The 10,979-nt window shown below is 38.4% G+C and overlaps 2 long non-coding RNA genes across 2 annotated transcripts; one reads left to right on the top strand and one right to left on the bottom strand.

The window, feature by feature from the left end:
* Positions 1–222: 222 nt before the first annotated feature.
* On the bottom strand, positions 223–7,630 carry LOC138904259 (uncharacterized). The gene is made up of 2 exons (XR_011413416.1): positions 7,275–7,630; positions 223–482 (listed from the first exon to the last, which is right to left on the bottom strand). It is a non-coding gene; the product is annotated as an uncharacterized lncRNA (long non-coding RNA).
* A 711-nt stretch (positions 7,631–8,341) lies between these two features.
* On the top strand, positions 8,342–9,161 carry LOC138906384 (uncharacterized). Its single transcript, XR_011413708.1, has 3 exons — positions 8,342–8,433; positions 8,569–8,668; positions 8,920–9,161. It is a non-coding gene; the product is annotated as an uncharacterized lncRNA (long non-coding RNA).
* The last annotated feature ends 1,818 nt before the right edge of the window (positions 9,162–10,979 follow it).

The following is a 10,979-nucleotide window of genomic DNA, read 5'->3' as shown; positions in this document are numbered from 1 at the left end:
TAGCAATTGACACCACCTGTTGGTATGTGATGTCCATCTCTAGCTCTCGGGCCATACTGAATCTGATACTAGGGTGGAGACCCTCAATAAATCTGCGAACCCGCTCTCGAACAGTAGCAACTAAGGCTATGTCACAATCCAAAATCTCACATGTCGTGATGTCGCCTATTTCAATACTAGGTAAGTCAAAAATCTCAATAAACACCATATCTTTTAAATTTGAAAAAAATAATAATTAAATTCAGCAGAAGAAATCTCACAATTTCAAATATAACACTCCCAAAACCCCGTGTCATTGAGTACATGGGCATCTAATATGAATACAGAGTCTGACTGAAAAAATCACTGTCTGAAAATATAGAACAGTACAATAATTAAACAGGAAGGGAATTAAGTCTGCAGACGTCAAACAACTTCCTTGATAGTCCCCAACAGAATTAACTTTAAAATCTAGCAGTCATCGTATCCGGGAGCACCTGGATCTGCGCACGAGGTGCAAAGTGTAGTATGAGTAAAACTAACTCAATAAGTAACAAGACTAACCTTTCGGCTGCAAGCAATGATGAGCTCCGTAGGTATAATCCGGTATAAATAATGGTAGAGAAATGTAGGCATGATTTCAAGTTTAACAATTAAACTCAGTACAAGTGAAAGAGATTAATACTGCATGATACGAAGAATATGACATCTCAGTGGAAAGACCTCATGTAATACTGGTCACAAATCATTAGGTAACTCGGTACTGCTTATGGCCAATCCAGCCCAGGGGTGTTCCAACCCGTATATATATACACACATCGACTGACAGTCAGTCATTCAGTACCGTATAAGGCCAATCCAACCCTGGGATAATTTATCCCCTAAATATAAATGATACGGACAAGATCCATGTCTAGATAAACTCGTTACAATACAAATAAGTAAGGCAAGTCCATGCCCTGGGAAAATCCATCCCATATATATATATATATATATATATATATATATATATATATATATATATATATATATATAAGCAGTAAGTAAGGCAAGTCCATGCCCTGGAAAGTGCATCCCGAATATATATATGATCCTCTACGTTCACTGGGGGTGTGTATAAACTCCGGAGGGGCTCCTTCAGCCCAAGCGCTATAAGTCGACCGCGCTCACTAGGGTGTGTGCATACCCGCGGAGGGGCTCCTTCAGCCCAAGCGTGATATAAAGCCAATATGGCCTACTGCATGCGGGCAGTCCCGATCCTTATAATAATAAAGCCAATAAGGCCTGCTGCAGGCGGGCAACCCCGATCCATTTAATAATAAAGTCAATAAGGCCTGCTGCAGGAGGGCAACCCCGATCCATAAAATAGTAAAGCCTATAAGGCCTGCGGTAGGCGGGCAGCCCCAATCCATATAATAATATTGTATAAAGCCATTTTGGCCTGCTGCGTTGCTAGCTCAATGCTATAAATATCCTCACAATGAACAAATATTATTGAGTGTGAAATGTATATTTTTGAACAATTAATTCAACAACAACACAACCCCAATGGGTCCCAAAATTATTGGTACATAGCTAAACATGATTTTTGATAGGAGCCTCAACTCAATTTCTCTAACACAGGCCATATGTTCTGATAAAAACACGATTCTTTAATTTTACAACTTCACAGGATTTATTCAAGACACAATTTCTATGGTGCACGTCTACATGTTCATCACCTATCGTGTGTGTCACCTTCAACAATTCATATCATACTAAATTCGGGATTCATACCCTCAGAACCAAGTTTAAAAGTGTTACTTATATCAAACAGTGTAATTCCTTACTCAGATATGCTTTTGCCTCGTGAATTGGCCTCCAAACGCCTCGAATCTAGCCACAAATAATTAGATACAGTCAATGAAATTTATTGAAATTAATTCCATAAGAAAATGCTAATTTTTTATAAAATTTTGAAATTTAGCTCAAAATTCGCTCATGGTGCCCACGTCTCGGAATCTGATAAAACTCACAAAATCTGAACCCCCATTCAACCACGAGTCCAACCATATCAAAATTACTCAAATTCGACCACAACTCGGCCTTCAAATCCTCAATTAAAGTCTATGAATGTTTTTACTATTTTCAACCCAAAACACTAATTATATGATAATTTCAAAGATATAATCATGGGATTTAACGAAAACCAAGTAAGAAACACTTGCCCCAATCAACTCTGCAAAAATCCCTTCAAGAATCGCCCAAATCCATGATCTCTAGCTCAACATAAGAAAAATGGGCTCAAACCCTCGATTTTGGATTTAACACTGTCTGCCCAGATTTTCTTAATCGCGATCGTGAAATGGCCTCGCGATCGCGAAGCACAAGCAGACTGCCCACACATTCTACCCTACGCGATCGCGGAATCACTCACGTGATCGTAGAACACTGCCTCTCAAACCTACGTGAACGCGTTCAGCCCCACGCGATCGCGTAGAGCAATTGCCTCCTCTCATCTACTGCTCAAATCCTTCTACGCGAACGCGACCTCATCCACCCGTTCGCGAAGCACAGCTTAATACACTTACGTGATCGCGTGCCTTCCTCTGCGACCACGTAGAAAAAAATCACCCCTGCACCAAATAAGCTTACGCGATCGCGGATGAACTTATACGATAGCGTATAAGGAAACCAGAAGAAAAATACTAGCAGTGGATTTAAGTCCGAATTTGATACGTTAACCATCCGAAACTCACCCGAGGCCCCCGGGACCTCAACCAAATATACCAACAAGTCCTAAAACATCATACGAACTTAGCCGAGTCTTCAAATCACATCCAATAATACTAAAACACGAATCACACATAGATTCAAGCCTAATAAACTTTGAAACTTTTAATTTCTACAAATGAAGCCGGAACCTATCAAATCACGTCTGATTGACCTCGAATTTTGCACACAAGTCAAAAATGACATAACAGACCTATTAAAATTTTCAGAATCGGATTTTGACATGATATCAAAAAGTCAACCCCCCGGTCAAACATCCCCAAAATTCAACTTTCGGCATTTCAAGCCTAATTCCACTACGGATCTCCCATTAATTTTTCGGACACGCTCCTAAGTCCAAAATTACCATACGAAGCTATTGGAATTATCAGAATTCAATTTCGAGGTCGTTTACTCATAAGTCAATATCCGATCAACTTTTCCAACTTATGTTTTCAATTATGAGACTGAGTGTCTCATTTCACTCCAAAATCTTTACAGACCTGAATCAACTAACCCGATAAGTCATAAATCAACTGTAAGGCATAAATTGAGCAGTAAATGGGGAGAACAGGGCCGTAATGCTCAAAACGACCAGTCGGATCGTTACAGGCTGGTGCATGCCTAGCCAACTCACTAAATTGGACCGCATATTCTGACACGGTCATAGAACCCTGGTGCAGCTGCTCAAACGTTGCGCGCTATGCATCTCTAAGACTTTGAGGAACATACTCCCTTAAGAGCATTATATGAAAATTGAGTCCAAGTGAGTGAAGCTTCCTCAGTCAGACAACTCATATGCCCTCCGCCACTGGTAGGCTGCTCTTCTAAACTAGAATGCCGTGAAAGAAACCCCACTGGAATCCACAATACCCATAGTATGAAGGATACAATGACATTCCTCCAGAAAACCCTGAACATCTTCTGAAGCTAAACCGCTGAAAGTGGGAGGGTGGTACTTCTTGTACCTCTCGAGCCTAAGCTGCTCCCCATCTGAAACTGCTGTCCTAATCTCAGGCCAAACTGGGACAATTGGCTGTACTGGTATAACTTCTGGGGCATGGTCAACTTGGGCCCGTGGCTCTAGAGTACAGGCGGCGGGAGTCTGTGCTCCTCCCCCGGCCTGAGATGTGGCAGGTGCAAGTGGAATTAACCCTGCTTGAGCTAGAGTGCCAAACATGCTCAAAAACTGGGCAAGAGTCTCCTAAAGTGCAGGAGTAGTAATAGGTGTCTCAGCTGCTTGTTCTCCAATTGGAGTTACTGGTGGCTCTGGTGCAGCAGCTCGTGCATGTGCTCTGGCTGCACCACGTGGTCTTCCTCGGCCTCTGCCCCGACCCCGGCCTCTTGCGGCTCCAACAGGGGGCGCGGGTGTCTGATCATCGGATCCAGTTGTGCGTATCCTCACCATCTGTGAGAGAATAGAAAGATAATGGTTTAGAACTTTGAATTCAACAATTGCGCACGATAAGGAATCAAAGAAGTGAATATTTTTCTAGCAGTTCAATAGCCTCCCAAAGATAAGTACAGACGTCTCCATACCGATCCGCAAGACTCTACTAAACCTGTTTGTGACTCATAACACCTATGAACCTAGTGCTTTGATACCAACTTGTCACGACCCCAAATTCCCTCCGTAGGAGGTCGTGATGGCACCTAGTCTCAAAAACTAGGTAAGCCTATCAATGCGGAATAATAATAAATATCTAAAATAAATAAACTACAATTCAAATAATTACAACTCCCAAAACCCGGTAGAAATAAGTCACAAGCTTCTAATAATTTATTTTCTACGTCTCTATACATCAGAGTCTAAAACAAATAAGGAAGATAAAATAGTAAGATAGAAGGGGACTCCGGAGTCTGCGGACGCTGGCAGATATATCTCGAAGTATCCTCGTACAGCTAGTTTACTGATGCCTAGTCTGATAAGATGTACCTAGATATGCACAAAAAGATATTCAGAAGCGTAGTATGAGTACACCACAGCGGTACCCAATAAGTGCCAAGCCTAACCTCGGTAGAGTAGTGACGAGGTCAGGTCAGGCCCTACTGAAAAATAAATAATGACATGGTAAAATGTTTAACAATATAATAAGATATAATGACAATGGAAATGGATCAATTAGTATGGCCCCATTTAATTACACCAAATAATGGCAATTTATACCTCGTGAAAACAAAACAGAATTCTTTTCAACTTTAAGAAAATCACAACAATAATCAAAGGCAACTGCGACCATAAATCAATATCAACAAGGGCACTCCCGAGGTACCACCTCGTAGTCCCAAATCATAAATAAATTCACAATATCTCATTTTCTTATATCACCGCGGGAGCCTTCACAATTTATTTTAAAGAAAATATTTTTTCCAAAATAGCATCCCGCATTTTAGCCATCCTTATCACACCGCATGACTTCTAGTAGTTCCCTTACTAGCCACGCGTATCAAGCCACCCTTATCTCACCGCATGCGTTTCAACACTAAAATCTTATCTCACCGCATGCGTATCAATATCACAATATTTCAAAATTTGCACCTCAAGTGCCCAAATATTTCAACTTGCCAGAATAATTCAACAATAATATTTTTTCACAAATAAGAGCTCACGGCTCCATCACAATGAGTACGAAAATCTTACAAAAATATTCAGGAATAAATAATCCAACAAAATAATATTTTAAAATCTTTAATACGTTGCTTAAATACCAAATTTAAAAATGTCAAATACTTCATATTAATAATATTAAATTTAAAACAAATCAACCTTCAAATAATGCACAGAATAAAAGAAACTAAGTTCCAACTACACAGATAAAACAATTAGCACGAAAAGGTCAAGCAATTTAAATTATAAACATTTAAATCAATAATAAAGAATATAGCAAGGTAAAATTATTTAATTAATATGCAATAATGATCTACACAATTTAAAGACATAATCTTTCACATTTAGCCTATGTACACACTCGTCACCTCGTGTACACGACTTTCAACACATTTAAAATTTATCACTTCAATACCAATCCTAGGGAAAATTTTTGCCACACAAGGTTAGACAAGTCACTTACCTCGACTTGCTCCAATTTAATCACGTAGTATGTCTTTTCCTCGATTTTTCGACTCCGATCGACTCGTATCTAGTCATAATTAATTCGATACAGTAAACAAAAATTATAGAATCAATTCCATAAGAAAATACTACATTTTCAATAAAATCCAAAATTAACTCAGTGAGGTCCATGTCTCGAAATCCGGCGAAAGTTACTAAATATGAACGCTCATTCAACTACGAGTCTAACCATACCAAAATGACTAAATTCCAATGACAATCGACCCTCAAATCCTCAATTCTATCCAAGAGAGTTTTCAATTTATTTCCAACTTAAATCACCGATTAAATGTTAAAAACAGTGATAGATTCGGGTAATCTAACCAAGATTGAGTTAAGAATACTTACCCCGATGTTTTCTCTGAAAATCTCCCAAAAATCGCCTCAATCCGAGCTCGAAATCGTTAAAAATGGAAAATGGGACAGAACTTAAACTCTCTGCCCAGTGATTTCTTCTATGCGATCGCGGCCAAAGGCAAGCGATCGCGAAGAACAAATGTTGCCCAGAATTAAGCTTATGCGATCCCGGATAACTCCACGCGATCACAAAACACAACATTCCTAGACCTACGCAATCGCATACTCACCCACGCGATCGCGGAGGGTTAAACACGTGGACGAGGTTCTGCCTCGTTTCCTCTTCGCGAATGCGGTCACGTTCGCATAACACAGTTTGCCAAACCTACGCGATCGCGGACTCACCCCCGCAATCGCATAGCACAAAATTTCAGCTGCCCAATTAACCCTACGCGATCGCATACCTTCTCACGCGATCGCGTAGAAGGAAACCAGAACCTGCAGTAACCAGAACTTCAGCTATCAAGCCAAGTCCAAAAATGATCCGTTAGGCATCCGAAAATCACCTGATCCCTTCGGGACCTCAACAAAATATACCGACAAGTCCTAATAATCATACGAACTTAGTAGAGTCTTCAAATCACATCCAACAATACTAAAAATACGAATCACACATAGATTCAAGCCTAACGAACTTTGAAACTTTCAATTTCTATAAACGACGCCAGAACCTATCAAATCAAGTCCGATTGACCTCAAACTTTGCACGCAAGTCATAAATGACATCGCCTAATTTAATTACGGACTTCCAAATAAAATTTCGAACACGCTCCTAAGTTCAAAATCACCATACGGAACTGTTGGAATCATCAAAATTCTATTCCGATGTTGTTTTCTCAAATTTTTGACCGAAATCAAACTTAAAATTTTAAGGCCAACTTAAGGAACCAAGTGTTCCGATTTCAATCCGAAGACTTCCAAATCCCGAACCAACCATTCCTGTAAGTCATAAATTTGTAAAAGCACATACAGAGAAATTTATTTAAAGGAACGGGGTTCTAAAAGTCAAAATGACCGGGTGAGTCATTACATATATTTAGGAAAAAGGATGAAATCAAGAGAAAATCACACCAACCCGTATTAACGGCGCTACATCAAACGGCTTCCGCCGGAGCAGCGCCTGAATGAAGACTTTCCGACGGGGAGGGGTTGTTCTTGGTCATGGCTGCTGGAGAGGAGCTCGCCGGTATTTTACCACTGATCGAACGCCTTTTCCATTAAATTGACAAGTGGGCGGGTTAAGCCCATGAACCCGTACAGATTTTCCCGTCAATGACGGCTCATAACCAGCCCAAACTGCAATACAACAGCCTAGATCTGCTCCATAAAATTATGCTGGGTGGAACTTTTTAGGCCACCATTTATATTTTATCCCCGTTAATTATTTTGGGGGCAAAATAGCCTCTAGCCAGTGACGTGATACATCTTTTTAACAAGAAATGATATTTATCTTTTTTTTTTATTTATAATATATAATCTATATATATATATATATATATATATATATATATATGTGTGTGTGAGAGAATTAAGAAAGTCACGTGAAATCTCTCATAGTCCAGGATTTGTATTTCTCTTTTTTCTCAGATTTTTGGCTATTTTCCTTGATTTTGGGACTTTTTCTCCTCCTTATAGTAATTTTTATTATTCTTCCGTTTCTATATCCCCGCGTTCCTTTCCCTAGTAAACACCATTACTTCAAATGTATTACTTCATCAATTGTAACGTAAATTTTATTTCCTATTTTTATACTCGTGTTCATTCTCAATTAATACTCATTACTTCAATCTAATTTTGTGGGTGAATATATATAATCCTTGTTTTCTTTGTGTTTTATGGCTGAATTCTTAACGATTTGAATGTCCTTTCTCGTCGAAGCACCGTGTCACGAGTTTAGTCGTGACTATCTACTTAGGACCTAATTACAAAATATTAGATAGTATAGAAGAGTGACACTTTAGCTGCTAAGTTAGATAATTAGTATTTCCAGTCCTAGGAACGGCTAGCGAGTAAATCAAAGACATGTATTCATTAGTACTATTAATGATTATTTTTTGGATTCAGCAATCGACAGCTGTCCTCTCTGTCATTTCCCTATATTTGTAGTCTGTCAATGACAGAGAAGGCATTCAATATTGAAATCTAAGTTTATTTCTTATTTGTTTTGTTTTCTTTTTATTGCTCTTGGAGCTCTCTTCGATCCAAACTCGTAGCAAACGCTACACACCGATGATGTAAATTCTCTCTCTTTTTTGACACTTCAACCATATTAAGCATTATATGATACATTAATGTTCTAAATGTTCAATCTATTCTTTTTTAGCTTAGAACTTTACTATTTTTTAGCTTCAAATTATTTTCTTTTGCAGACGTTGCCATCTCTTATTAATAAAACTAAGGAGGGAGGCCTTGTACAGTTGAGACCTATGTTTTGTTTTTTGGAATGCCCGTGAATCAGTATATCGTCAGGTATTCATAATCAAATTTAAGAATTTTTTGAGAATCTTCTTGTGATTCTTCTTATTTTCTTGAATTTTGCAGTATTTTATACTAATATCTTTTTTCATTATTGTAATTTATCTCTATTCTTAAAATCCCTCGTGAGTTATATATATATATATATATATATATATATATATATATATATATATATATATATATATATATATATATATATAACTTTTCATGTTTAGCTTCAATTTTTTTTTTTTTTTTTGCAGATGTTGCCATCTCTGATTAATAAAGCTAACTAGCTAAGGAGGGAGGCCTTGTACAATTGAGACCTATGTTTTTTTTTGGAATGCCCATGAATCAGTATATCGTCAGATATTCATAATCAAATTTAAGAATTTTTTGACTGTTCTAATTTTCTTGAATTTTGCAGCATTTTTTATACTAATATCTTTTTTCATTATTGTAATTTATCTCTATTCTTAAAATCCCTCGTCATGTATTCTTAGCCTATGTTTTATTCTTCTATATATATATAACTTTACTATTATTTAGCTTCAAATTATTTTATTTTGTAGATGTTGCCATCTCTGATTAATAAAGCTAAGGAGGGAAGCCTTGTACAATTGAGACCTATATTTTTTTTTTTGAGAATGCCCATGAATCAGTACATCGTCAGGTTTTTACAATCAAATTAAGATTTTTTTTGACTCTTCCTGAGATTATTCTATTTCTATTTTCTTCTTCTTCTTCTTCTTCTTCTTCTTCTATATTGTGATGACCCAAAAGGTCCCCTTATGTTTTAGAACTCGAATCCACGCTCTTAAACCTTAAAAATCTCATTTTTACCTTCATTGATTTGCGTACGCAGTCCGGGCAAGTTTTCGAAAAGCTTTTATATTGAAAACTAATAAAAATAAGAATTTTTGCCTTAAAAGTTGATTTTAGTTGACTTCGGTCAATATTTTTAGTAAACGGGCCCGAATTTATGTTTTAACGGTCCCGGTAGGTCCGTATCGAATTATGGGACCTGGGCGTATGCCCGGAATCGAATTCGGAGGTCCCTAGCTCAAGTTATGAATTTTTGATGAAAATTAAAAGTCGGAAAATTAATTATTTTTAAGAATTGATCGATGTTTGGCATTGTTAGTATCGGGTCCGTATTTTGGTTCCGAAGCCCGGTACAATTTTATTATGATATTTAAGACTTGTCTGTGAAATTTGGTGAGAAAGAGAGTTGATTTGACGTAATTCGGATGTCTAGTTGAGAGGATATGGATTTTAAAGTGTTCTGGAGAATTTCATTTGATTTGGTGCTAAATTCGTAGTTCTAGGTGTTATTTTGGTGATTTGATCGCGCGAGCAAGTTCGTATGATATTTTTAGACTGGTGTGCATGTTTGGTTTGGAGCCCCGAGGGCTCGGGTGAGTCTCGGATAGGCCACGGGATGTTTTGGACTTGGGAAAAATCTGGTTTTCTTTAGATTCTGGTGTCTGGCATATCCTTCTTCGCGTTCGCGAAGGTCCTCTCGCGAATGCGAAGAGTAAACTGGTGAGGCTGAGACTTCTTCTTCGCGAACGCGACTTGACCATTGCGAAGGCGAAGCACTTGGGGACCTGGGGGAGGGTTGGTCATGTTCTTCTACGCGAACGCGTCCACTGGGTCGCGAACTCGAAGCCTAGGGGAAGTTGCCTTACGCGAAGAGAGTAAAAGCATGAAGGGTGAGGCCGTGCGGTCTTATTTGTTATTTGGTGAGGTTGAAAGTAAAAGTACGAAGGATGATGCCATGCAGTTTTCCTTGCTGTCTTAATTGCTCAATTCGTTTAAGGATTTTCGGTTTAATTATGTCTTTTCATTATTCTCAATCCTTATGTTGTATTTCCCCCACTGTATGTTCCCCTCCCATTATTTCTGCGTTATTTCTTATTTACTGTTGTTGCCACTAGCATGATTATACTGTTCAGGTTATATGTGGGTGTCTTGTCCTAGTCTCGTCACTATTTCGCCGAGGTTAGGCTCGATACTTACCAGTACATGGGGTCGGTTGTACTGATGCTGCACTCTGCACTTTCTGTGCAGATTTTGATACCGTCTCTGGTTGATCGAGATTTGCTACTGGTCCGCTGTCCTGAGACTCAAGGTAGATCTGTCGGCGTTCACAAACCTTGAAGTCCCCGTCTATCCTTTATGTCTTACTGTTTTCTTTCATTCAAACAGTTGTATTTCTTTCATCCCATTACTTGTTGTAAATTCTAGAATGCTCGTGAATTGCGACTCCAGATCCGGGTGGTAGTAGTTAATATAGATTTATGATATTCCGCACTTGTTA

This window comes from Nicotiana tomentosiformis, chromosome 2 (genome assembly GCF_000390325.3).
Source record: "Nicotiana tomentosiformis chromosome 2, ASM39032v3, whole genome shotgun sequence".
Lineage (NCBI taxonomy): Eukaryota > Viridiplantae > Streptophyta > Magnoliopsida > Solanales > Solanaceae > Nicotiana > Nicotiana tomentosiformis.
This window is presented reverse-complemented; position numbering and strand designations above follow the sequence as displayed.